The following is a 24,402-nucleotide window of genomic DNA, read 5'->3' on the forward strand; positions in this document are numbered from 1 at the left end:
AAAAATCCAATCAAAGTGCCAGATAGCAGATCATATTTGTAAATATGATCTGTTATATGGCTGCCTGCTCCTCTGCTGGTTCTTTTCGTCGGTTGGATCCAGCAGAGGAGCAGGCTTCACAGTGAGTACACCAAACACTACACTATAGCCCCTGATCACCCCCCTGAACCCCAATTAACCCTTTGATCACCCCTTTGATCACCCCTGTCAATCACAAGTGAAAAGAAAAAAGTGATCAGTGCAAACTGTCACTTTTTTTTTTAACTGTTATTGACCGTTAGGTTTTAGGTATAGTTTAGGTCCCTTGGTTAGGTAGTTAGCGATCAGTTAGCGCCCAGCCCACCGCACCGCAGTCCGTTATTCGCTGATTAGCGTATCGCTAATCAGCATTTGTACTTTTATAGTATCTGGAAGTGATCAAAACTGATCACGGTCAGATCTATAATTGTATTAGTGTCACTTTAGTTCGCCCTCCACCCAAAACGCAGTGTTTGCCCGATCAGGCCTGATCGGTCGCCCACATGTGCGTTCGCCCATACCCGCCCCACCGCAGTGACAAAAAAAAATTTTTTTTTTGATCACTGCACATTCACTTTACACGCACTGCGGCGATAAAAAAATCAGTTTTGATATTTTTTATCAACCGCAGCGGCCTCCGGTACTTCGCTAGCCTCCCCTTTGTAAGACAGGCTTGCTTTTTTTTTCTTGGGTAGTCTCAGGGAATACCCCTAAATTTAGTTGCCCACATGTCTAACAGGGGGTATTCCTCTGAAGAGGCCTACAGGCTTCTGACCCAGTCGGATGAGGAGTGGGAACCCTCATCTGATGAATCCAGCGGGTCAGAATACGAACCTGTAGAAAGCAGTGGCTCTCTGACCCAAAGTTCGGACGAGGAGGCTGAGGTCCCTGATACCACCAGGCGTACCCGGCCCCGTGTCGCTAGACCGCAGGTTGCGCAGGATCCGCTTCAAGAGCAGCAGAGTGGGGCTGGTGCTGTCGGATTACGTGGTGAGGCATACACCAGCAGCCCAGCCCTCCCTGGACCTAGTACCAGCACTGCCGTACAACCTGGTGAAGTAGCGAGCACCAGAAGGGCAGTTGAAGCTGGTACGGTGGCACGTGCAGTAGTGACCCCGTCGCAGCCACCGCAAAGACGTGCCCGTAGAGCCCCTAGAATCCCAGAGGTGCTGGCAAACCCTGATTGGCAGTCCCCAACTTCAGCCGCACCTGTAGTTTTCCCTTTCACTGCCCAGTCTGGAGTTCGGGTTGAGACGGCTCAGATCGGTTCGGCCCTGGGATTTTTTGAGCTGTTCTTGACTGCGGAGCTTTTAGACATAGTTGTGGCCGAAACAAACAGGTATGCCACACAATTTATCACCGCTAACCTGGGAAGCTTTTATGCCCAGCCTTTCCGGTGGAAACCAGTCCAAGTTTCCGAACTTAAAACTTTTCTGGGCCTCCTCCTCAACATGGGCCTGACAAAAAAGCATGAATTGCGGTCATATTGGTCCACGAACCCGATTCATCACATGCCCATGTTCTCTGCTGCCATGTCCAGGGCACGTTTTGAGGCCATCCTGCGGTTCCTGCACTTTAGTGACAACACCGCCTCCCGTCCCAGGGCCACCCTGCTTTTGACCGGCTCCACAAAATTCGGCCCCTCATAGACCATTTCAACCAGAAATTTGCAGATATTTATACCCCAGAGCAAAACATCTGCATAGACGAGTCCCTGATACATTTTACCGGGCGCCTTGGCTTCAAACAATACATCCTAAGCAAGCGAGCCCGGTATGGGGTCAAATTGTATAAGCTCTGTGAAAGGGCCACAGGCTATACCCACAAATTTCGGGTCTATGAGGGAAAAGATCAGACCCTGGAGCCGGTCGGTTGCCCTGACTACCTGGGGAGCAGTGGGAAGACAGTTTGGGACTTGGTGTCACCCTTATTCGGCAAGGGGTACCATCTTTATGTGGACAATTTTTACACAAGTGTGGCCCTCTTTAGGCATTTGTTTCTAGAACGAATTGGCGCGTGTGGTACCGCGCGAACTAGTCGCGCGGGCTTCCCCCAACGGCTCGTTACCACCCGTCTTGCAAGGGGGCAGAGGGCCGCACTGTGTAATGAAGAACTGCTCGCGGTGAAATGGAGAGACAAGCGTGACGTTTACATGCTCTCCTCCATTCACGCAGACACGACAATACAAATTGAGCGAGCAACCCGTGTCATTGAAAAGCCCCTCTCAGTCCACGACTATAACCTCCACATGGGAGGGGTCGACTTCAATGACCAGATGTTGTCTCCGTATTTAGTTTCCCGACGCACCAGACGCTGGTATAAGAAGGTGTCTGTATATTTAATTCAATTGGCTCTGTACAATAGTTTTGTTCTCTACAGTAAGGCTGGGAGAACTGGATCCTTCCTCAAATTTCAGGAAGAGATCATCGAGAACCTCCTGTATCCAGGAGGTTCCGTGGCCCCAACCACCAGTGTAGTTAGCCGTCTACACGAGCGACATTTCCCCAATGTCGTTCCTGGTACCTCAACCCAACAGTCACCCCGAAAAAGATGTCGTGTCTGTAGCAGGAGTGGAATAAGGCGTGACACCCGCTATTTCTGTCCTGACTGTCCGGACCACCCTGCCCTATGCTTTGGAGAGTGTTTCCGGAAGTACCACTCACAGGTACACTATTAGCATAGGGATCATCTCACCAGGACAGGCACACAGGGCTATTAGGGCCCATTCACTCACTGCTGCTGCAAATGTCTCCTTTCACATGGGACAAAGTGCATAACGCACTTCGCCACATCTTTGGGCGATTTGCGCTTTGCACATTGACCCATGGGGAAGGAGAGGTTTGTTCTATAAAGGTAAAAAAAAAAAAAAAAAACACACCAGTAAGCAAACACGTTAATGTTCAGTTAAAAAAGTTAAAGTTTATATGTTCTGTTGCAAAGTTAATAAAATTATTGCGTTGCGGCCTGGTTTTTTCTTTTTTTTTTTTTTCATTTTTTACCTTCCAGGTGGACCAACCGATTGACTAGCTGCAGCACCGATGTGCATTCTGACAGAAGCATTGCGCTGCTGTCAGATTACACGCAAGTCGGTGTATGCGGCGCTGCAAGATGGGATTTTCTCCTCTGCAGTGACAGATACGTTTGCCAAGGCATACGAGCTGAGGAGGAGGCGGCGTTCCTATGCTTTGGCAAACACTTTGTATATATATATATATAAAAAAAAAAAAAAAAAAATCCCGGCAATGATTTATTCATCCACATCGATTGATGTGAATGGAGAAATCTGGTTTGCCAGGGCATACGAGCTAAGTGGGTATGGATGTAGGGCGGAGCTCCTATGTCCTGGCAGACGCCTTTCCCCTCCACTGATTTTTTCATCCACATTGATCGATGCGAATGAAGAAATCTGTGCCGTTCATTTTTTTCTTTCAGCCCAGAGGCTGAACGGAAAAAAAAATCTCATTACCTGTATGCTCAATATAAGGAGAATAGCAGAAACTCCTAATGCTGGCCATACATGTAATGATTGCGGAGACCCTCAAATGCCAGGGCAGTACAAACACCCCACAACTGACCCCATTTTGGAAAGAAGACACCCCAAGGTATTTGCTGAGGGGCATATTGAGTCCATGAAAGATTTAAATTTTTGTCCTAAGTTAGCGGAAAGTGAGACTTTGTGAGAAAAAAAATATAAAAATCAATTTCCGCTAACTTATCCCCAAAAAAATAATTTCTATGAACTTGCCAGGCCCCTCATTGGATACCTTGGGGTGTCTTCTTTCCAAAGTGGGGTCACATGTGGGGTATTTATACTGCCCTGGCTTTTTAGGGGCCCTAAAGCATGAGAAGAAGTATGGGATCCAAATGTCTAAAAATGCCCTCCTAAAAGGAATTTGGGCCCCTTTGCGCATCTAGGCTGCAAAAAAAGTGTCACACATCTGGTATCGCCGTACTCAGGAGAAGTTGGGCAATGTGTTTTGGGGTGTCATTTTACATATACCCATGCTGGGTGAGATAAACATCTTGATCAAATGCCAACTTTGTATAAAAAATTGGAAAAGTTGTCTTTTGCCAGGATATTTCTCTCACCCAGCATGAGTATATGTAAAATGACACCCCAAAACACATTCCTCAACTTCTCCTGAGTACGGCGATACCAGATGTGTGACACTTTTTTGCAGACAAGGTGGGCAAAGGGGCACATATTCCAAAGTGCACCTTTCGGATTTCGCAGGCCATTTTTTACACATTTTGATTGCAAAGTACTTCTCACACATTTGGGCCCCTAAATTGCCAGGGCAGTATAACTACCCCACAAGTGACCCCATTTTGGAAAGAAGACACCCCAAGGTATTCCGTGAGGGGCATGGCGAGTTCCTAGAATTTTTTATTTTTTATCGCAAGTTAGTGGAATATGAGACTTTGTAAGGAAAAAAGAGAAAAAAAAAAAAAATCATCATTTTCCGCTAACTTGTGACAAAAAATAAAAAATTCTAGGAACTCGCAGTGCCCCTCACGGAATACCTTGGGGTGTCTTCTTTCCAAAATGGGGTCACTTGTGGCGTAGTTATACTGCCCTGGCAATTTAGGGGCCCAAATGTGTGAGAAGTACCTTGCAATCAAAATGTGTAAAAAATGGCCTGCAAAATCCGAAAGGTGCACTTTGGAATATGTGCCCCTTTGCCCACCTTGGCAGCAAAAAAGTGCGACACATCTGGTATCGCCGTACTCAGGAGAAGTTGGGGAATGTGTTTTGGGGTGTCATTTTACATATACCCATGCTGGGTGAGAAAAATATCTTGGTCAAATGCCAATTTTGTATAAAAAAATGGGAAAAGTTGTCTTTTGCCAAGATATTTCTCTCACCTAGCATGGGTATATGTAAAATTACACCCCAAAACACATTCCCCAACTTCTCCTGAGTACGGCGATACCAGATGTGTGACACTTTTTTGATGCCAAGGTGGGCAAAGGGGCACATATTCCAAAGTGCACCTTTCGGATTTCACCGGTCATTTTTTACAGATTTTGATTGCAAAGTACTTCTCACACATATGGGCCCCTAAATTGCCAGGGCAGTATAACTACGCCACAAGTGACCCCATTTTGGAAAGAAGACACCCCAAGGTATTCCGTGAGGGGCATGGCGAGTTCCTAGAATTTTTTTTTTTTTGTCGCAAGTTAGTGGAATATGAGACTTTGTAAGGAAAAAAGAGAAAAAAAAAATCATCATTTTCCGCTAACTTGTGACAAAAAATAAAAAATTCTAGGAACTCGCCATGCCCCTCACGGAATACCTTGGGGTGTCTTCTTTCCAAAATGGGGTCACTTGTGGCGTAGTTATACTGCCCTGGCAATTTAGGGGCCCAAATGTGTGAGAAGTACCTTGCAATCAAAATGTGTAAAAAATGGCCTGCAAAATCTGAAAGGTGCACTTTGGAATATGTGCCCCTTTGCCCACCTTGGCAGCAAAAAAGTGTGACACATCTGGTATCGCCGTACTCAGGAGAAGTTGGGGAATGTGTTTTGGGGTGTCATTTTACATATACCCATGCTGGATGAGAGAAATATCTTGGCAAAAGACAACTTTTCCCATTTTTTTATACAAAGTTGGCATTTGACCAAGATATTTTTCTCACCCAGCATGGGTATATGTAAAATGACACCCCAAAACACATTCCCCAAAAAAAATCATCATCATTTTCCGCTAACTTGTGACAAAAAATAAAAAGTTCTATGAACTCACTATGCCCATCAGCGAATACCTTAGGGTGTCTACTTTCCGAAATGGGGTCATTTGTGGGGGTTTTCTACTGTTTGGGCATTGTAGAACCTCAGGAATCATGACAGGTGCTCAGAAAGTCAGAGCTGTTTCAAAAAGCGGAAATTCACATTTTTGTACCATAGTTTGTAAATGCTATAACTTTTACCCAAACCATTTTTTTTTTTTGCCCAAACATTTTTTTTTTTATCAAAGACATGTAGAACAATAAATTTGGCGAAAAATTTATATATGGATGTCGTTTTTTTTTCAAAATTTTACAGCTGAAAGTGAAAAATGTCATTTTTTTGCAAAAAAATCGTTACATTTTGATTAATAACAAAAAAAGTAAAAATGCCAGCAGCAATGAAATACCACCAAATGAAAGCTCTATTAGTGAGAAGAAAAGGAGGTAAAATTCATTTGTATGGTAAGTTGCATGACCGAGCGATAAACGGTGAAAGTAGTGTAGTGCCGAAGTGTAAAAAGTGCTCTGGTCATGAAGGGGGTTTCACCTAGCGGGGCTGAAGTGGTTAAGGACCAGTTCAGATCTGAAGTCACTTTGTGAGGCTTACATAATAGAAACCACCCATTTTAGAAACTATACCCCTCAAGGTATTCAAAACTAATTTTACAAACTATGTTAACCCTTTAGATGTTCCACAAGAATTAATGGAAAATAGAGATAACATTTCAAAATGTACTTTTTTGGCAGATTTTCCATTTGAATCCATTTTTTTCCAGTTACAAAGCAAGGGTTAACAGCCAAACGAAACTCAATATTTATAGCCCTAATTCTGTAGTTTACAGAAACACCCCATATGTGGTCGTAAACTGCTGTATGGGCACACGGTATTGCGCAAAAGGAAAGTAATGCTATATGGTTTTTGAAAAGCAGATTTCACTGGGATAATTTTAAGCTGCCATGTCCCATTTGAAGCCCCCCGATGCATCTCTAGAGTAGAAACTACAAAAAAGTGACCCCATTTTAGAAACTACACCCCTTAAGGTATACAAAACAGATTTGCTTAACACTTTAGGTGTTCCACAAGAATTTATGGAAAATAGAGATGAAATTTCAGAATTTTACTTTTTTGGCAGATTTTCCATTTTAATCCATTTTTTTACACTAACAGAGCAAGGATTAACAGCCCAAAAACTCAATATTTATGGCCCTGATTCTGTAGTTTATAGAAACACCCCGTATGTGGTCGTAAAACTGCTGTACGGGCAAACGGCATTGCGCAAAAGGAAAGGAACGCCATACGGTTTTTGAAAGGCAGATTTTGAAGCCCCCCTTATGCACCCCTAGAGTACAAATTCCAAAAAAGTGACCCCATTTTGGAAACTACGGGATAAGTTGGCCGTTTTGTTGGTACTATATTAGGGTACATATGATTTTTGCTTCTTGTTACTCTAGATTTTTGCTTTTTGCTTCTTGTTACTCTATATTACACTTTTTGTGAGGCAAGGTAACAAGAAATAGCTGTTTTCGCACCGTTTTTCTTTTTTGTTATTTACAATGTTCATCTGACAGGTTAGATCATGTGTTATTTTTATAGAGCTGGTTATTACAGATGCGACATTATCAAATATGACTTTTTTTGGTTGTTTGTTTCAGTTTTACATAATAAAGCATTTTTGAAAAAAAAAAAGATTTTTTTGTGTCTCCACATTCTGAAAGTTTAGTTTTATTTATTTCTTGGTACTATTTGATTGGTACTATTATAGGGTGCATATGACATTTTGATCGCTTGCTCTTACACTTTTTGTGGTGTAAGGTGACAAAAAATTACCTTTTTTTTGGTATTTATCTGAGTGGTTAGGTCATGTGATATTGTTATAGAGCAAGTTATTACGGATGCAACGATACCTAATTTGTCTACTTTATTTATTTACTGAAGTTTTACAGAATGATTTCATTTTTGAAAATCATGTTTTAGTGTCTACATAGTCTGAGAGCCATAGTTATTTTCAGTTTTTGGGCGATTGTCTTAAGTAGGGTATTAGTTTTGTGGGATGAGATGATGGTTTGATTGGCACTATTTTGGGGTGCGAATCACTTTTTGATCACTTGCTATTACACTTGTTGTGATGTAAGGTGACAGAAAAATTGCTTTTTTTTATTTATTTTTACGGTATTTGCCTGGGGGGTTAGGTTATGTGATATTTTTATAGAGTAGGTTATTACAGATGCGGCGATACCTAATATGTCAACTTTTTCTATTTATGTAAGTTATACACAATAACGATGTTTTAGTGTCTCCATATTCTGAGCCATAGTTGTATTTTTGGGGGGGAGATTGTCTTAGGTAGGGGCAAATTTTTTGCTGGATAAGGTGACAATTAGATTGGTATTACTTTTGGGGTATACGCCTTTTTGATCGCTTGGTGTTGCACTTTTAGTGATGTAAGGTGACCAAAAAAAAGGTTTATTTAGCACAGTTATTATTTTATTTTTTTGATGGTGTTCACCTGAGGGGTTAGGTAATGTGCAAGTTTTATAGAGCCCGTTGATATGGACGCAACAATACCTAATATGTGTACTTTTCCTTTTTCCCCTATTTTTCACAATTTTCCTTCGCTTTATTTTGGCAAAAGAATATTTATTTTTTACTTGAAACTTTACATTTTTTGGGAGAAAACGTTATTTTTTTAACTTTATTTTTAACTTTATTTTTGTTCCACTCTGGGACTTCAACTTTTGGGGGTCTGATCCCCTTTACAATGCATTCCAATACTTCTGCATTGGAATGCATTGTCTGTAAGTGTAATACAGTGTGCTGGATCTCACAGGATCTCCCCCAGAAGGCAGCTCCGATGCCTAAGGAAGGCATCGCGCTGCCATCCATGCAATCCGGTCCCCGTCTCAGCAGCACGGGTACCCGATGGAATCTCCGATAACCGTGAGGACAACGACCGCGGGACATCAAGGGTTAATGCAGCGGCATCTGTGTTTTCACCGATGCCGGTGCATGCAGCAGGGGTCCGACTATCAGTGACTGCCGAACCCATGCCGCAGATCGGGCAGGCGCATCTCCTGCACCCTCCCTATCACAGCGCCGTACATGTACTGCGCTGGTCCTTAAGTCATGGACATCTGCGCCGTACATGTACGGCACGGGTCCGCTACGGGTTAAAGAAAACTATGCCACATATATAGTGTTGTTGCCCATTACCCCTGCGGATGCCAGGGATCTGGCAAACATTTTGGGGGCAGCGTATGAAGCAATTTTAGATGATGGCTATCGTCAATGCGATACAATCAATGCGATTTATTATTGCTAAGGAAGCAATAGAGGGACTAGTGGTGATAATGGTGCACAGAACCACAAGAGTCACCTCTGCTGCGGAGGATAACTTCATCCGAGTCACCAGCCTCAGAAATCGCAGGTGTGTCCAAACTTTTGGTCTGTACTGTAGGTTATGGGATAAATGTAAATTGGGGGCTATCAACCATAGGGCGACCAGTTTTAATTTAGGACAACCTAATACCCTTCATTTATCTAGGTCAGATTTGTTGAATTGATGTATAACAGTACGGTAACAGTGTGTTTGTGAAAAGGGAAAGAAATTGCATTTAGAGATGTCCCGAACTATTCGCCGGCAAACAGTTCCCGGCGAACATCTGCTTGTTCGCGTTCGTTCGCCTATACGTCATCATTGAGCAAACTTTGACCCTGTACCTCACAGTCAGCAGACACATTCCAGCCAATCAGCATACCCTCCCTCCCAGACCCTCCCGCCTCCTATCAAAAAGCAAGGACAGCATCCATCTTAAGCCTCATGCACACGGCCGTATTCCGTGGCCGAGAGCGGACCGTGGAAACCCAGCTGGGATTCCTCCTGACAGCATGAGCGCACGGCGTCATTGGTTGCTATGACGCCGTGCGCTTCATGCAGACGCTCCTGTACAGTAATACACTATACTAGTGTATTACTGTACAGGAGCGGCTGCACCAAGTGCACGGCATCATAGCAACCAATGACGCCGTGCGCTCATGCTGTCAGCAGGAATCCCGGCCGGGTTTCCACGGTCCGCTCTCGACCGCGGAACACGGCCGTGTGCATGAGGCCTTAGATTCATTCTGAAGCTGCAGTGTTAGTTTGAGCAGGGAGAGTGCTGCTGCCGCTGAATTAATAGGGAAATCGTTAGCTAGGCCAGTGTTCTGTGTCCACTCCAGTCCTCAAAGACTCATCTGCTGTAAGGACAGCGTCCTGACAGCACCCCAAAAAGCCCTTTTTAGGGCTAGTACAGCAGTCTGTTTTTTTTTTAATATATATATATATATATATATATATATATATTGCAGTTGCCTGCCCGTGTGTGTCAGGCCCACTGACTGTACTGTGCCCACTGCCAGTGCCCACCACCCATATCAGGTGGCACAGTACCTTGCAGATAAAAAAATAATACATTTTTTTTCTCTGTAATATAATTGCAGTTGCCTGCCAGTGAGTGTCAGGCCCACAGACTGTACTGTGCCCACTGCTTACCACTCCTACCGGGTGGCACAGTACCTTGCAAAAAAAAAGTAATAAAATGTTTTCTCTGTAATATAATTGCAGTTGCCTGCCAGTGTGTGTCAGGCCCACAGACTGTACTGTGCCTACTGCCCACCACTCATATCTGGTGGCACAGTACCTTGCAGATAAAAAAGTAATACAATTTTTTCTCTGTAATATAATCGCAGTTGCCTACCAGTGTGTGTCAGGCCCACAGACTGTACTGTGCCCACTGCCCACCACTCATATCGGGTGGCACAGTACCTTGCACGCATAGTACCACTAATCTAAAAATGACAGGCAGAGGCAGGCCACCCCGCAGGGGCCGTCGTGGTGGTGGTGCTGTGATTTTCTTTGGCTCTAGAATAATGTCCAGTGTTCAGAGGCCACGTACCCTGAACTCGAAAAGTTCTGAGGACATAGTTGACTGGCTTACACAGGACACCCAATCTTCTACAGCTTCCGCTCTGAACTTTGACGCACCATCCTCCTCCAGCTCAGCTTCGGGCACCTCTCAAGTTACTGCTCGCCCGCCTGCTGCCACCACCAACACTAGCACCACAGCTGCTTCACTTGATCTGTCAGAGGAGTTATTTACACATCAGTTGGAAGAAATGAGCGATGCTCAACCATTATTGCCAGAGGATGTAGATAACAGGGATATGTCTCAGTCAGGCAGCATTACACACATGGACCAATGGTGTGATGATGATGATATTGTACCCACTGCTGCTTCCTTTGCTGAGTTGTCAGATACAAGTGAAGCGGTTGATGATGACGATGTGTTCATGGATGTCACGTGGGTGCCTGCTCGAAGAGAAGAAGATAAGGGGGAAAGTTCAGATGGGGAGACAGAGAGGAGGAGGAGACCAGTTGGAAGCAGGGGGAGGTCGTCGCAAGGAGCTAGTTGCACAGTTAGACAGCATGTATCGGCACCCGGGGTCAGCCAGACAGCACGCCAATCAACACATGCTGTTGCCACCACCAGAATGCCGTCATTGCAAAGCTCAGCAGTGTGACATTTTTAGTGTGTGTCTGCCTCTGATAACAGCGATGCCATTTGCAACCTGTGCCAAAAGAAACTGAGTCGTGGGAAGTCCAACACCCACCTAGGTACAATTGCTTTGCGAAGGCACATGATCTCACATCACAAACGCCTATGGGATCAACACATGATGAGTACAAGCAGCACACAAACTCATCCTCCACCTGGTCCAGCATCTTCCGCCACGTCAACCGCTGCTGTCCTCCTTGCCCCCTCTCAACCACCCGCCACTCTGCCTCTCACCTTCAGCAGTTCCTGCTCATCTGCCCACAGTAAGGTGTCTATCAAGGAAATGTTTGAGCGTAAGAAGCCAATGTCACAGAGTCACCCCTTTGCCCGGCGTCTGACAGCTGGCTTGTCGGAACTCTTAGCCCGCCAACTTTTACCATACAAGCTGGTGGAGTCTGAGACCTTCAAAAAGTTATTGGGACACCACAGTGGCAGGTACCCGGACAATTTTTTTTTTCACAAAAAGACAATCCCCAACCTGTACTCTATTGTGGAAATCTGACCATTGATATCTGGTCTGCAAACCACGGTCAGGGCAGGTACACTGCGCATTGGGTAAACCTGCTGATGGCTGCCAAGCATGGAATGCGTGGCTCTGCAGAGCAGTTGGTCACACCGCCACGACTTGCAGGCAGGCCTGCTGCCACCTCCTCTACACCTCCTACTCCATCCTCTTCGCTAACCTCCTCGGCTGAGTCCTCTTCTGCTGCTGCGTCTTGCTCCACATCAACTGCACCCCCTCCACATCCCGGATACGACAGTGTCACGCCGTCTTGGGGTTTACTTGCCTGAAAGCAGAGAGTCATAGCGGACCAGCACTCCTGTCCGCCCTGAACGCACAGGTGAATCAGTGGCTGACCCCGCACCAACTGGAGATCGGCAAAGTGGTGTGTGACAACGGAAGCAATTTGTTGGCGGCATTGAATTTGGGCAAGTTGACACATGTGCCGTGCATGGCACATGTGTTGAATCTGATCGTACAACGCTTTGTGCATAAGTACCCAGGCTTACAGGACGTCCTCAAGCAGGCCAGGAAGGTGTGTGGCCATTTCAGGTGTTCCTACACGGCCATGGCGCACTTTTCCGATATTCAGCGGCGAAACAACATGCCAGCGAGGCGCTTGATTTTTGACACCCCGACATGTTGGAATTCAACACTCCTAATGTTCGACTGCCTGCTCCAACAAGAAAAAGCCATCAACGAGTATTTGTATGACCAGGCTGCTAGGACAGCCTCTGCAGAGCTGGGTATTTTTTTGCCACGTTACTGGACGCTCATGCGCAATGCCTGTAGGCTCATGCATCCTTTTGAGGAGGTGACAAACCTAGTCAGTCGCACCGAAGGCACCATCAGTAACATCATCCCATTTGTTTTCTTCCTGGAGCGTGCCCTGCGAAGAGTGCTGGATCAGGCCATAGATGAGCGTAAAGAGGAAGAGTTGTGGTGACCATCACCACCAGAACCAGCCTTATGAGAATCGCTTGCTGGACCTGCAGCAACACTGGAAAAGGGAGTCTGAGGAAGAAGAGTCAGAGGAGGAATGTGGCTTTGAGGAGGAGGAAGACCAACCACAGCAGGCATCCCAGGGTGCTCGTTGTCACCCATCTGGTACCCGTGGTGTTGTACGTGGCTGGGGGGGAAGAACAGACCTCCAATGAGATCAGTGAGGACAAGGAAAGGGACATGAGTAGCTCGGCATCCAACCTTGTGCAAATGGGGTCTTTCATGCTGTCATGCCTGTTGAGGGACCCTCGTATAAAAAGGCTGAAGGAGAACGACCTGTACTGGGTGGCCACGCTACTAGACCCCCGGTATAAGCAGAAAGTGGCTGAAATATTACCAAATTACTGGAAGTCGGAAAGGATGCAGCAGTTCCAAAACAAGTTAAAAAGTATGCTTTACTTTACAGCATATAAGGGTGATGTCACAGCACAACGGGAATCTAACAGGGGAAGAGGTGAAAGTAATCCTCCTCCTACCGCGACCACGCCGGCAAGGACTGGACGCTTTACAGACGTGTTGTTGATGGAGGACATGCAGAGCTTTTTAAGTCCTACGCATTGCCACATCCCTTCAGGGTCCACCCTCAGAGAACGACTTGACTGACAGGTAGCAGACTACCTCGCCTTAACTGCAGATATCGACACTCTGAGGAGTGATGAACCCCTTGACTACTGGGTGTGCAGGCTTGATCTGTGTCCTGAGCTATCCCAATTTGCGATAGAACATCTGGCCTGCCTCGCTTCAAGTGTCCTGTCAGAAAGGACCTTCAGCGCAGCAGGAGGTATTGTCACTGAGAAGAGAAGTCGCCTAGGTAAATAAAGTCTAGATTACCTCACCTTTATTAAGATGAATGAGGCCTAGATCCCGAAGGGACTGAGAGTGCAGGATGCATTTGACTAAAAAAGGCCTGATGAGATGCCTTGGGCTAAACATGGTCCACACGCTTCTGTATGTAATCTCTGCATGCCGGATGACTTGCGTGACTTCTCCGCCACCAACTAGGGTTCAAGCCGCAATGTTTTAGTGCACTTTCTGCCTGGAAAACATCAATTTTTCCTGCAACAATACCTAATTTTTCAGGCATGTGTACATGCCTAATTTTTCTGGCCTCTGGTGCTGCACTATGGCTGCAAAAACAAAACAAAAAAAAAGGCACATACATGTGTCAATTCCCCTTCGTGATCGTTACCTTGTTGTGGTGAAGGGGCTTGTGTATCACAATGAAGCGATCACCTCTATGAGTGTGTTAGCAATGTTGGCACACCCCAGATGATAAGGTTGTTGCTTCATTGTGAACAGACCAAAAGTGATTGGCTGGATAATTTTGCATAGAAAAAACATTAATTTTCTTTGTGATCATCTAAGGTGATCATTAAAGCCTACTAGGCCAACAATGGGCCAACACTGCAGAATCATTGTTTTCTGGGTCACTTAACTGTCACTGAACTACCTCAGCACGACCATAGGCTTTGAAAAACCGCCATCGCCTGCAATCTCCCAAACGTGCGCACGAGCACAGTCATCACTACACCAAGATTGACGCATAGAGGAATAAAATTTATGTCATGCGTGTGTCTATTGACAACTCTTTGCGTTTGTCTAAAATCTATTCGATACACGTCCCCTGGTATGGGACGTAACAGGGATTAAACTGATAGGAATAGTACTATTTAACACACCACTCATATAGGGTGGCATAGTACATTGCACGGCGCACGCGCCGTGCCCCAAATTGGAAGTAAGAGGACCGACCAACCATCTTTTTCCATCTCCCGGTTCCGAAAATCTATTCCATACACGGGCCGCATTACTGAACGCTCATGCACAATGGCTGTAGGCTCATGCGTCCTTTTGCGGAGGTGACAAACCTGGTCAGTCAAACCCAAGGCAACATCATTGACCTCATCCCATATGCGTTTTTTCTGGAGCGTGCCCTGCCAAGAGTGCTGGATCAGGCCATAGATGAGCATGAAGAGGAAGAGTTGTGGTCACCATCACCACCGGAAGCAGCCTTGTTGTTGATTGCTAGACCTGCGGCAACGCAGAGAGTGGAGTCTGAAGAAGAGGAGTCAGAGGAGGAAGATGGCTTTGAGGAGGTGGAAGACCAACCACAGCAGGCGTCCCAGGGGGCTTGTTGTCACCTTTCAGGGACTCTTGGTGTTGTACGTGGCTGGGTGGAGGAAGAGACCTTCAATGACGTCAGTGAGGACAAGGAACGGGACATGGCTAGCTTGGTATCCAACCTTGTGCAAATGGGGAGTTTGCGGTTGTGCAAATGGACTGTTTGCGGTTGTTTGTGGTGCGTTAAACGGGGAGTTTGGTCTGTCAGAGTTTGGTCTGTCACTGTGAAGTGGGCGAAACCCTTACACTACCTGATCGATACAACATCATACCTGATTGTATACACACCCTGGATGTTTTAAAGCACGTTATTCCAAACAATTTAGGAATGTTAGGTGATTTATGCCCTTTATGCGTCAACTACGCAATTTTCCATGGGAGTTTTGCCATGGATCCCCCTCCGGCATGCCACAGTCCAGGTGTTAGTCCCCTTAAAACAACTTTTCCATCACTATTGTGGCTAGAAAGAGTCCCTGTAGGTTTTAAAATTCGCCTGCCTATTAAAGTCTATGGCGGTTCGCCCGTTCACGAACATTTGCGGAAATTCACGTTCGCCGTTTGCGAACGGAAAATTTTATGTTCGCAACATCTCTAATTGCATTGTGTCTTCCTGTCTTTAAGTTCCAGAAACCAGATTTGCAAAACATTCCATACATTGTGTGACTGTGCACATTTTGGCCCAAAAAACATCTGGGCTATGGAAGGGTTCCAAACAAAAGAGCCAGACCCTGAATGTGGGTAGCAGTAGCACCATCTATCTTGCCAGAAATAGTTGTAGTAAGCCACAGATGTCCCTGGCTTCAGCAAGGCACAACATTATTGTTGAGGAGAAAGAATATAAGATTGTGGATTGGATGGCTCAGTCTTCCTCTTAGTCACAGCAGGATGATGTGGAGGTGACTTCTGACACAGTGCCATAGAGCAAGTCTGACACAGTGCCATAGAGCAAGGGATCACAGCGTTCCTCCTGCTCCTCCTCCTTGAAACCCTAGAGCAGAGATGGCCAACCTGAGGCTCTCCAGCTGTTACAAAACTACAACTCCCAGCATGCCAAGAATACCTATAGCTATCAGTCTACAGCAGGGCATGGTGGGAGTTTTAATTTTACAACAGCTGGAGAGACACAGGTTAGGCATACCTGCCCTAGAGAAACATTTCAGTAGAGTCATCTCAGCCTTCATTGGTTCTTCCTAGTGGGGCACCTTCCTTTTTGCTTAGAAGTGGCAAGAAAACCTCACCACATCCTATGGCAAACATTCAAGTCTCCCAGGTCACTGCTTGGGCTGCCTTGAGCAGGAGGTTCAGGAGGAGGCTGGGGACAATTATATCTGTGTTAATGATGTTGGTAATAATGGCACCTATAGCCACTGCATTGGCAGTGACAGCAGCAGTCGGGGCAAATGTAGAGCAGGTCGGGGGGTCAGGGAGCCCACCATGATACCTCACAGTCTGATAAAAGCAGCAGGGAGGGTGAGGACTTCAATGATGATTGTGTGCTGGACAGGACCTGGGAGCCAGATTGGGTAGCTGAGGAGGAGGCAACAATAGTGGAGGAGGGTGGTGGTGGCAGTGGCTGCAAAAAAACAGCAGAGGCAATGTACCTCCCAAAGAATGGGGGAGGGAATCTAGTGATGCCGCTGACACTGTGGGTGGTTAGGTCCAAAACGTGCCAGAGCTAAGCCAAGCTCAGCTGCCTATGCAACGACAGCGGTCCGCAAGTGGTCCCTTTAAGATGAGATAAGTGTTTTGTGACGCCAGTTGCAATGAAGCAACAAGGGGATGGAGTCCCTTTAAGAAATGGTGTTGGTACCAGGGTGTAGCAATGGCCAAGTGATATAGGGTGGCCTATAATGTCCCTTAATATTTTGTGCACGTGTCATGGTGCTCCTACCTGGGTACGCTGGAACCCCAGGCGTTGGCTCTGAAGCAGACAAATAGGGTGAACAATTGAGGGATTTGAATAACCTTGTGATGAAGTTCAATGGGAGCTTTACTTTGTATAAACTTTTCTCCAAATGGTTTACAGACTTTATCTTGGTTCCAGCAGGCTTTAGCATTAACTCTGGCAGGCAAACAATCTCAACTCTATTACATCAGTTTCTCTTTGGCTCTGCTGTACTAACAGACTTAAATGGAATCTCTGCTTCTGCAGGATGCTGCAACTTCTCTCTGTAGTCCGACTCTGGATTATGCCAGGGAATACGTTAGAATCCTGGCAGCTCCAACATAGAGTCTCAATCAGAACACACCAGAACTCCCTACCTCCTTCTGGTAGCAAAAAGGACTCGCTCACTTTTGACCAAGAAAGGAGGGCAGAATGGAATGGGGAGTTCCATTCTCTCTAAGTGTAGCTCTGCCATAGTTGCTGCCACCTGCTGGCGAACCAGGCACATTACATGAACAATTACATAACATTATTATAAATGCACAGTGTCTATTGAGCTGGAAATTAATGCATAAGATAACATTATATTAGAATTCATAAATAGAAGCAGGGCGTAGGAGTGATAATGTCACTCGGGGGTGCTACACCTGTAGCTGTGAGCGTTCAAACAGAGTCACAGGTACCAGAGGTGGCAAATAAGTTGGCATCACTGGATCTTTTGGGAAAATATAACTAGCCAGCATTCCTAATCAGAACAAGTCTGTCCTCCTTCTCCTGGTCCTCTTTGTGGCAGCCAACCCGCATCCCCAAGCAATACGGTATCTTTGTCATCATCATTATCACCTTCTTCTTCGCATGCTAAGACTCCATCCTAGACCATCTGTACAAGCAGCAGAAAGCTCTGATTGATTTTGTCATGCACCAGATGGCCTCAGCAGGGAGCATTTTTTTGTTTCCAGGTCGGGCAGCTCATGCCATTCAAGCTGCAGTTGTCCTTCATCCCCCTCATATTTATTTTGAAGAGGCGCTGATGCTTATGCGACTGGTGGTAATGGAGGAGAGGAGGAAGAAGAACATCTTGCTGTCCAACCTGTCACTGTTGAGGACCCACAATGAGACGACACAACTCCCATGGAAGATGAGGATTAGGTGCTGCCACTGGAGGAGCAACAGGAGTCAGAGTTGGAGGAACAAGATAATGATAAAGGCGACACCGACCACAACACCCAATCGTCTCAGTGGGGGATGAGTTGGAAAGAACTGACTCCTCGGACACAATGGCAAGAATGGTGAGCTGTATAGTCACTTGCAAACTACCTTGACATAAAACATGATGATTACAGGATAGCCATTCTTTTAGAACATTGCTATCAAAAACAAATTGGGGAATGTTTTCCTCCCTCTGAGGCCGAATGCACACGTTTTTCACGGCTTTGAGCAGTCCGTGGAACCGCGGCCTGGAATTGTTGGTTGCTATGACGCCGTACGCTCCCTGCTGCCGCCACAGTACAGTAATACATGCACATGACCGTATGTGTTTTGCAGTCTGCAAATTGCGGATCCGCAAAAAAAAACGGATGACATCCGTATGCCGTCTGTTTTTTTTTTGCTAATCCATTGTAACAATGCCTAAAACGGACAAGAATAGAACATGTTCTATTATTTTTTGCGGGGCTACCGAACGGACATACTGATGCGGACAGCACACCGTGTGCTGTCCGCATTTTTTGCTGACGCTTTTTAATTAATGGGTCTGCATCCTATCCGCAAGAAAAACGTAACGGACAGGTAAACAAAATACGTTTGTGTGCATGTAGCCTAAAAGGGAGGACAAATTACGTTATTACCAGGAAACACTGTGTATGTAGCTTGCCACAGATACCTGCTGCCAGTTGTCTGAAAGGGAGGCCCCTCTCTGCCCCCCCCAGAGTCACCCACCTCCCACCGCCACAGCTGCAGTTGTGTGAGATGGGGAAACAGCTCTCCTTGTCTAAACATTGTACAAATTAAATTAAATGATCTGGACTGACATTCTGCTGTTTAGCCACAAGATGCTGCTGTTTCCTAAACATAGCTAAAGACTGCATATATTTCCATATTCATGAGAGGTGAGGTTACACAGAGCCTGGAGAGGATGAGAAAAGAAGCAGCCATCTTAGAGGGAGCTGAGATCCAGGAACTGTGTCAGCAGAGGATCCGACGGTGACCAGAGTGGCAGCTAAGTGAAGCTGATCGTGTCTACGACCCTGATCCTGACCAGAGGAATGAGGATTGCTTCCAGGAACACTGAGGAGAGCTGAGGAGCAAAGCTACATACACTGCGGGACTGCATGCTTGTTGGAGAGGCATTTGTTTTGTTCAGAGTCACCAGGGTATGCAGAGCATACCTGGATCGGAAAGATCGTGCACGCACCTCATTACAATGTTGGTGCGTAGAGACTGAGACATGGCCTGTAGTTAGTTAGTGAGGGTCTCTGTTTGGGTCTCTGTTTGTTTCATTGCAAGGACTCCATAATTTCAAGGGACTTTTCACACTGGAGGGCAGTTAAACTTCCCACAAACTCAAGCCAGGCTGATGTTTTGCTCAGGAGGAATACTCAGGCACGTGCTACAACACCAGTTATGGGAGGGGGAATACTGTAGAGCTTTGCAAGATTGTAAGCTGTTGTGCTGCACTGCAGACTAGCCCCCACCACACACCCATACAGTTATTCTTTTTTTTTATTTTTTTATTAGGGTAATAGCAGGTAAAGTGTGGCTGTTTAGTTGTGCCCGCCAGTAGGTAAATTACCACGCTTTCCTCCTGCATCCATCGGAGGGCACCGCGCTGTTCAGTACAAGGGTCTCAAACTTCGGGATGGGTGCATGTAAATTTACTGTAAGTTCCCAGCATTTGTGGTTGTGTTCATTACCACGTTTAAGTAAAATTCTGTTTTGGCAAAAGCTGGTGGTGGAGTTGTTCTCCTTGTTCGTAACTTCACTGTATTCTGGGGAGCCCACCCTGGTAACACGGCTTACAGTTGCTGTAGCAGCAGCAGCCAGTTCAGTCTCCTAAACATAAGGGAGCAGTTTTTCCACATGCCACATCAGGCTGAGGCCAGTCAGCAAGCTGAAAAGTCCTGTCTCAATGCCCAGGTTCAGGCCTACCTACACTCTGGCCAGTCTCTGACACAGATCCCATTGATTCCTGGGCAAGCACACAGTGGTCTGAAATGGCATAGCGTGCTCTTTTTCTTCTTTCTTGCTCAGCGCTCCGGTGTCGTCTTGGAGAGGGTTTTCAGTGCTGTAGGGGGCATGGTGACACCCAAACGGACCAAGTTGTCCTCTGCCAATGTCCAAAACATCACTTTTGTCTGGCTGAGGCTGATTAGATCTGACCTTGCTGATGGTACCCCATCTTGCCACTCTTGCTGTCTGCCTGCTTGCTCTCCTGCCTCCATCCTGCCGCTGCTGGCATCATGCCATTACGGCTGCCTATCTACCATCATGTTTTGTGTGGCTGCTGCCTCCATTATGCCACAGCCACCATCATGCCACTGCTGTGGCCTCCAGCATGCTGCTGCATGCTTGCCATCATATACCATATGGCTGCTGCAGCTGCCACCGCCTCGACTGCTGCTGTTCCTTACTGCTAATCCCCTACTGCCACCACCATTAATGCAAAGCATCTGCTACTACTACTACTACTACTACTACTACTATTACCTATAGACAACCGACCTACTGACTTGTATGTTCCATGCTATGCTGCTTCTGCTGGTACTACTATTGCATCCATGTGCCTCTTATCACCCTACCCTTTGCACATCCACACGTGACTCCTGCTGCTCCCAATTAAAAGGGATAATTTTTAAATGATTGTTCTCAATGAGCCTCTTTTTCTTCGGAAAATTAGCACATGAGCGTCTCATGTGGCCAGGCATTCTAACCTTGTCAAGGCATATTTTTTGGTGTCATGAATAAGGATCAGTATTAGAGCATCCGAAACATGTAGACCTGCTTGTCGTGTTGGATTGTTTTTTATCCTGTGTCATTTTGGAATAAAGAACAACGTCTTTTTTGGAAAGCTGGACATCCCGTCTTATTTGTTTACATATTTTTTGGATGCTTGGTCCCCTAAAAAGCCACAGTTTTTGTTTGTTTTTGTTTGTTTGTTTTATCCCATAACATAACGTGTATGTTTAAAGGGAACCTGTCATGTGGATATTTGATTATAATCTAATTATATACAATCATTAACTACTAAAAAGTACCTTAGATGTATTCACTTACTGGTGTGACAGGTGGTTACCTCATAATATACACACAAAGATGCCACATGCCGCATGCTAATGAGACCAGCGTATATTTAATTCAGAGCTATAGCCACTCCCCTGCCCACCTGCTGCTGATTCATATGTATATGGAAAAAAAAACTGTCATTCAGCAGCAGGTAGGCAGGGAGAGTCAGGAGCTCATGAATATTCAGGACTCATCATTATCAGCTGGAGCTTTTCAGTACAAGATGTTGGCAGATTGACTGGGTCAATTAAAGAAAGTGACCCAGCATTTTGCTAAGAGAATCAGTCTCTCATTTATGTTGCCCTTAGTTGGGACACCATAAAACTGTGTAAATTATTGTTTTATTTGGGTTTTATACTTTTTTTTTCAGATTACATAACAATCTGAGCATATCACATACATCATAGCAAAGTAAACAAAAGCAAAATATCAGTGTAGATCATACAAATCAGCTTAAAAATAATTGGGAGGGGAAAGGGTAGATGGGAGGCGAAATAGGGTAGGAAGGGGGAGCAGGATTAGTGATCCATAACACAACATCACCGTCCAAAATAAGCAAGAATTATACTGTCCTATCTTGCTTAACCCTTTAAGGACTCAGCCTTATTTCACCTTAAGGACTTGGCCATTTTTTGCAAATCTGACCAGTGTCACTTTAAGTGCTCATAACTTTAAAACGCTTTGACTTACCCAGGCCGTTCTGAGATTGTTTTTTCGTCACATATTGTACTTCATGACACTGCTAAAATTGGGTCCAAAAAGTAAATTTTTTTTCATAAAAAAATAAAATTTTACCCAAAATTATGAAAAATTAGCAAATGTCAAAGTTTCAGTTTCTATACTTCTGTAATACATAGTAATACCCCCAAAAATTGTGATGCTTTTACATCCCCCATATGTCTACTTCATGTTTGTAGCATTTTGGGAATGTTACAAGGCTTAGAAGTTTAGAAGCAAATTTTGAAATTTTTCAGAAATCTTCAAAATCCCACTTTTTATGGACCAGTTCAGGTTTGAATTCATATTGTGAGGCTTAGATAATAGAAACCTCCCAAAAATGACCCCATTCTAGAAACTACACCTCACGGTATTTAAAACTGTTTTTTCAAACTTTATTAACCCTTTTGGTCTTCCACAAGAGTTAATAGCAGATTGAGAAACAATTTCGAAATCTCTATTTTTTTTTTAAATTTTCCAATATAATCAATTTTTTCCAGGAGTAAAACAAGGGTTAACTCCCAAACAAAACACTAAATGGGTTTCCCTGATTCTGTAGTTTGCAGAAACACCCCATATGTGGTCGTAAACTGCTGTTTGGCCGAACGGGAGCACATAGAAGGAGGGGAACACCATATGGGTTTTGGAAGGCAGATTTTGCAGGACTGGTTTTGTTTATACCGTGTCCCATTTGAAGCCCCCCGTTGCACCCCTAGAATAGAAATTTCAAAAAAGTGACTCCATCTAAGAAAGTACACCCCTCAAGCTATTCAAAACTGGGTTTACAAACTTTGTTAACCCTTTAGGTGTTCCACAAGAGTTAATGGCAGATGGAGAAACAATTTAAAAATTTCTATTTTTTTGAAAATTTTCCAATATAATAAATTTTTTCCAGGAGTAAAACAAAGGTTAACTGCCAAACAAAACTTAAAATGCGTTGCCCTGATTCTGTAGTTTGCAGAAACACCCCATATGTGGTTGTAAACTACAGTTTGGCCGAACAGGAGCACATAGAAGGAGGGGAACACCATATGGGTTTTGGAAGGCAGATTTTGTAGGACTGGTTTTGTTTATACCATGTCCCATTTGAAGCCCCCTGTTGCACCCCTTGAATAGAAATTTCAAAAAAGTGACTCCATCTAAGAAAGTACACCCCTCAAGGTATTCAAAACTGGGTTTACAAACTTTGTTAACCCTTTAGGTGTTCCACAAGAGTTAATAGCAGATGGAGAAACAATTTTGAAATTTCAATTTTTTTAAAAATTTTCCATTTTAACCCTTACTTTATTACTGGAAAAAATGGGTTAACAGCCAAACAAAACTCAAAATGGGTTGCCCTGATTCTGTAGTTTGCATAAACACCCCATATGTGGTCGTAAACTACTATTTGGCTAAACGGCAGGACATAGAAGAAGAGGAACGTCATAAGGTTTTTGGAAGGCAGATTTTGCTGGACTGGTTTATTTACACCATGTACCCTTTCAAGCCCCCTGATGCACCCCTAGAGTAGAAACTCCATAAAAGTGACCCCATCTAGGAAACTACGGGATAAGGTGGTTGTTGATTTGGGACTATTTTAGGGGTAAATATGATTTTTGGTTGCTCTACTCTTTTTTGAGGCAATGTAAAAAAAAAATTAAATTCTAAAATTGTTTCTACATTCGCTATTTAGTTTTGTGGAACACCTAAAGGGTTAACATAGTTTGTAAAGTAACTTTTGAATACCTTGAGGGGTGTAGTTTCTTAGATGGGGTCACTTTTTTGGAGTTTCTAGCCTAGGCTACATCGGGGGGCTTCTAATGGGACATGGTGTCCAAAAAAAAAATGTCCATCAAAATCTGCCTTCCAGAAACCGTATGGCGTTCCCTTCGTTCTATGCCCTGCCGTGCGGCTATATAGCCATTTACGACCACATATGGGGTCTTTCTGCAAACTACAGAATCGGGGCAATAAATATTGAGTTTTGTTTGGCTGTTAACCCTTGCTTTATTACCGGCAAAAAGGATTCAAATGGAAATTGTGCCCAAAAAATTGGTGTTTTGGCACCGTTTTTATTTTATATTTTTAACACCATTCATCGAAGGCGTTTGGTCAAAAGTTATTTTTATAGTGACGACTTTTACGCACGCGATGATGCCCAATATGTATGGCTCTCAGACTTTGGAGACACTAAGCAGGCATCCTAAAACTGCGGCCCTCCAGATGTTGTAAAACTACAATTCCTACCATGCCCTGCTGATGGCTGTAGGTTGTCTGGGCATGCTGGGAGTTATAGTTTTACAGCATCTGGAGGGCCGCAGTTTGAGGATGCCTGCACTAAAACTAATATTTTTTTGGGGAAAAAAATTGTTTTCATGTCTCCAAAGGCTGAGAGCCATAGTTTTTTATGTTCTCTAGTGGACTGTTGGGGATTATAAAAATTTAGTACTCCATGGAAGTGTGATACTCCCTGAAGCAATCGATAACGCAGAGGCCCGGATGATCGGGGCACGTGTCGCACTGAGTGGTGGTGTCCTTCCGTATCCCCCTCCTGCGACACACTCTGCACTTTTTTT

This window comes from Bufo gargarizans, chromosome 6, assembly GCF_014858855.1.
Source record: "Bufo gargarizans isolate SCDJY-AF-19 chromosome 6, ASM1485885v1, whole genome shotgun sequence".
In the NCBI taxonomy this organism is placed as follows: Eukaryota; Metazoa; Chordata; class Amphibia; order Anura; family Bufonidae; genus Bufo; species Bufo gargarizans.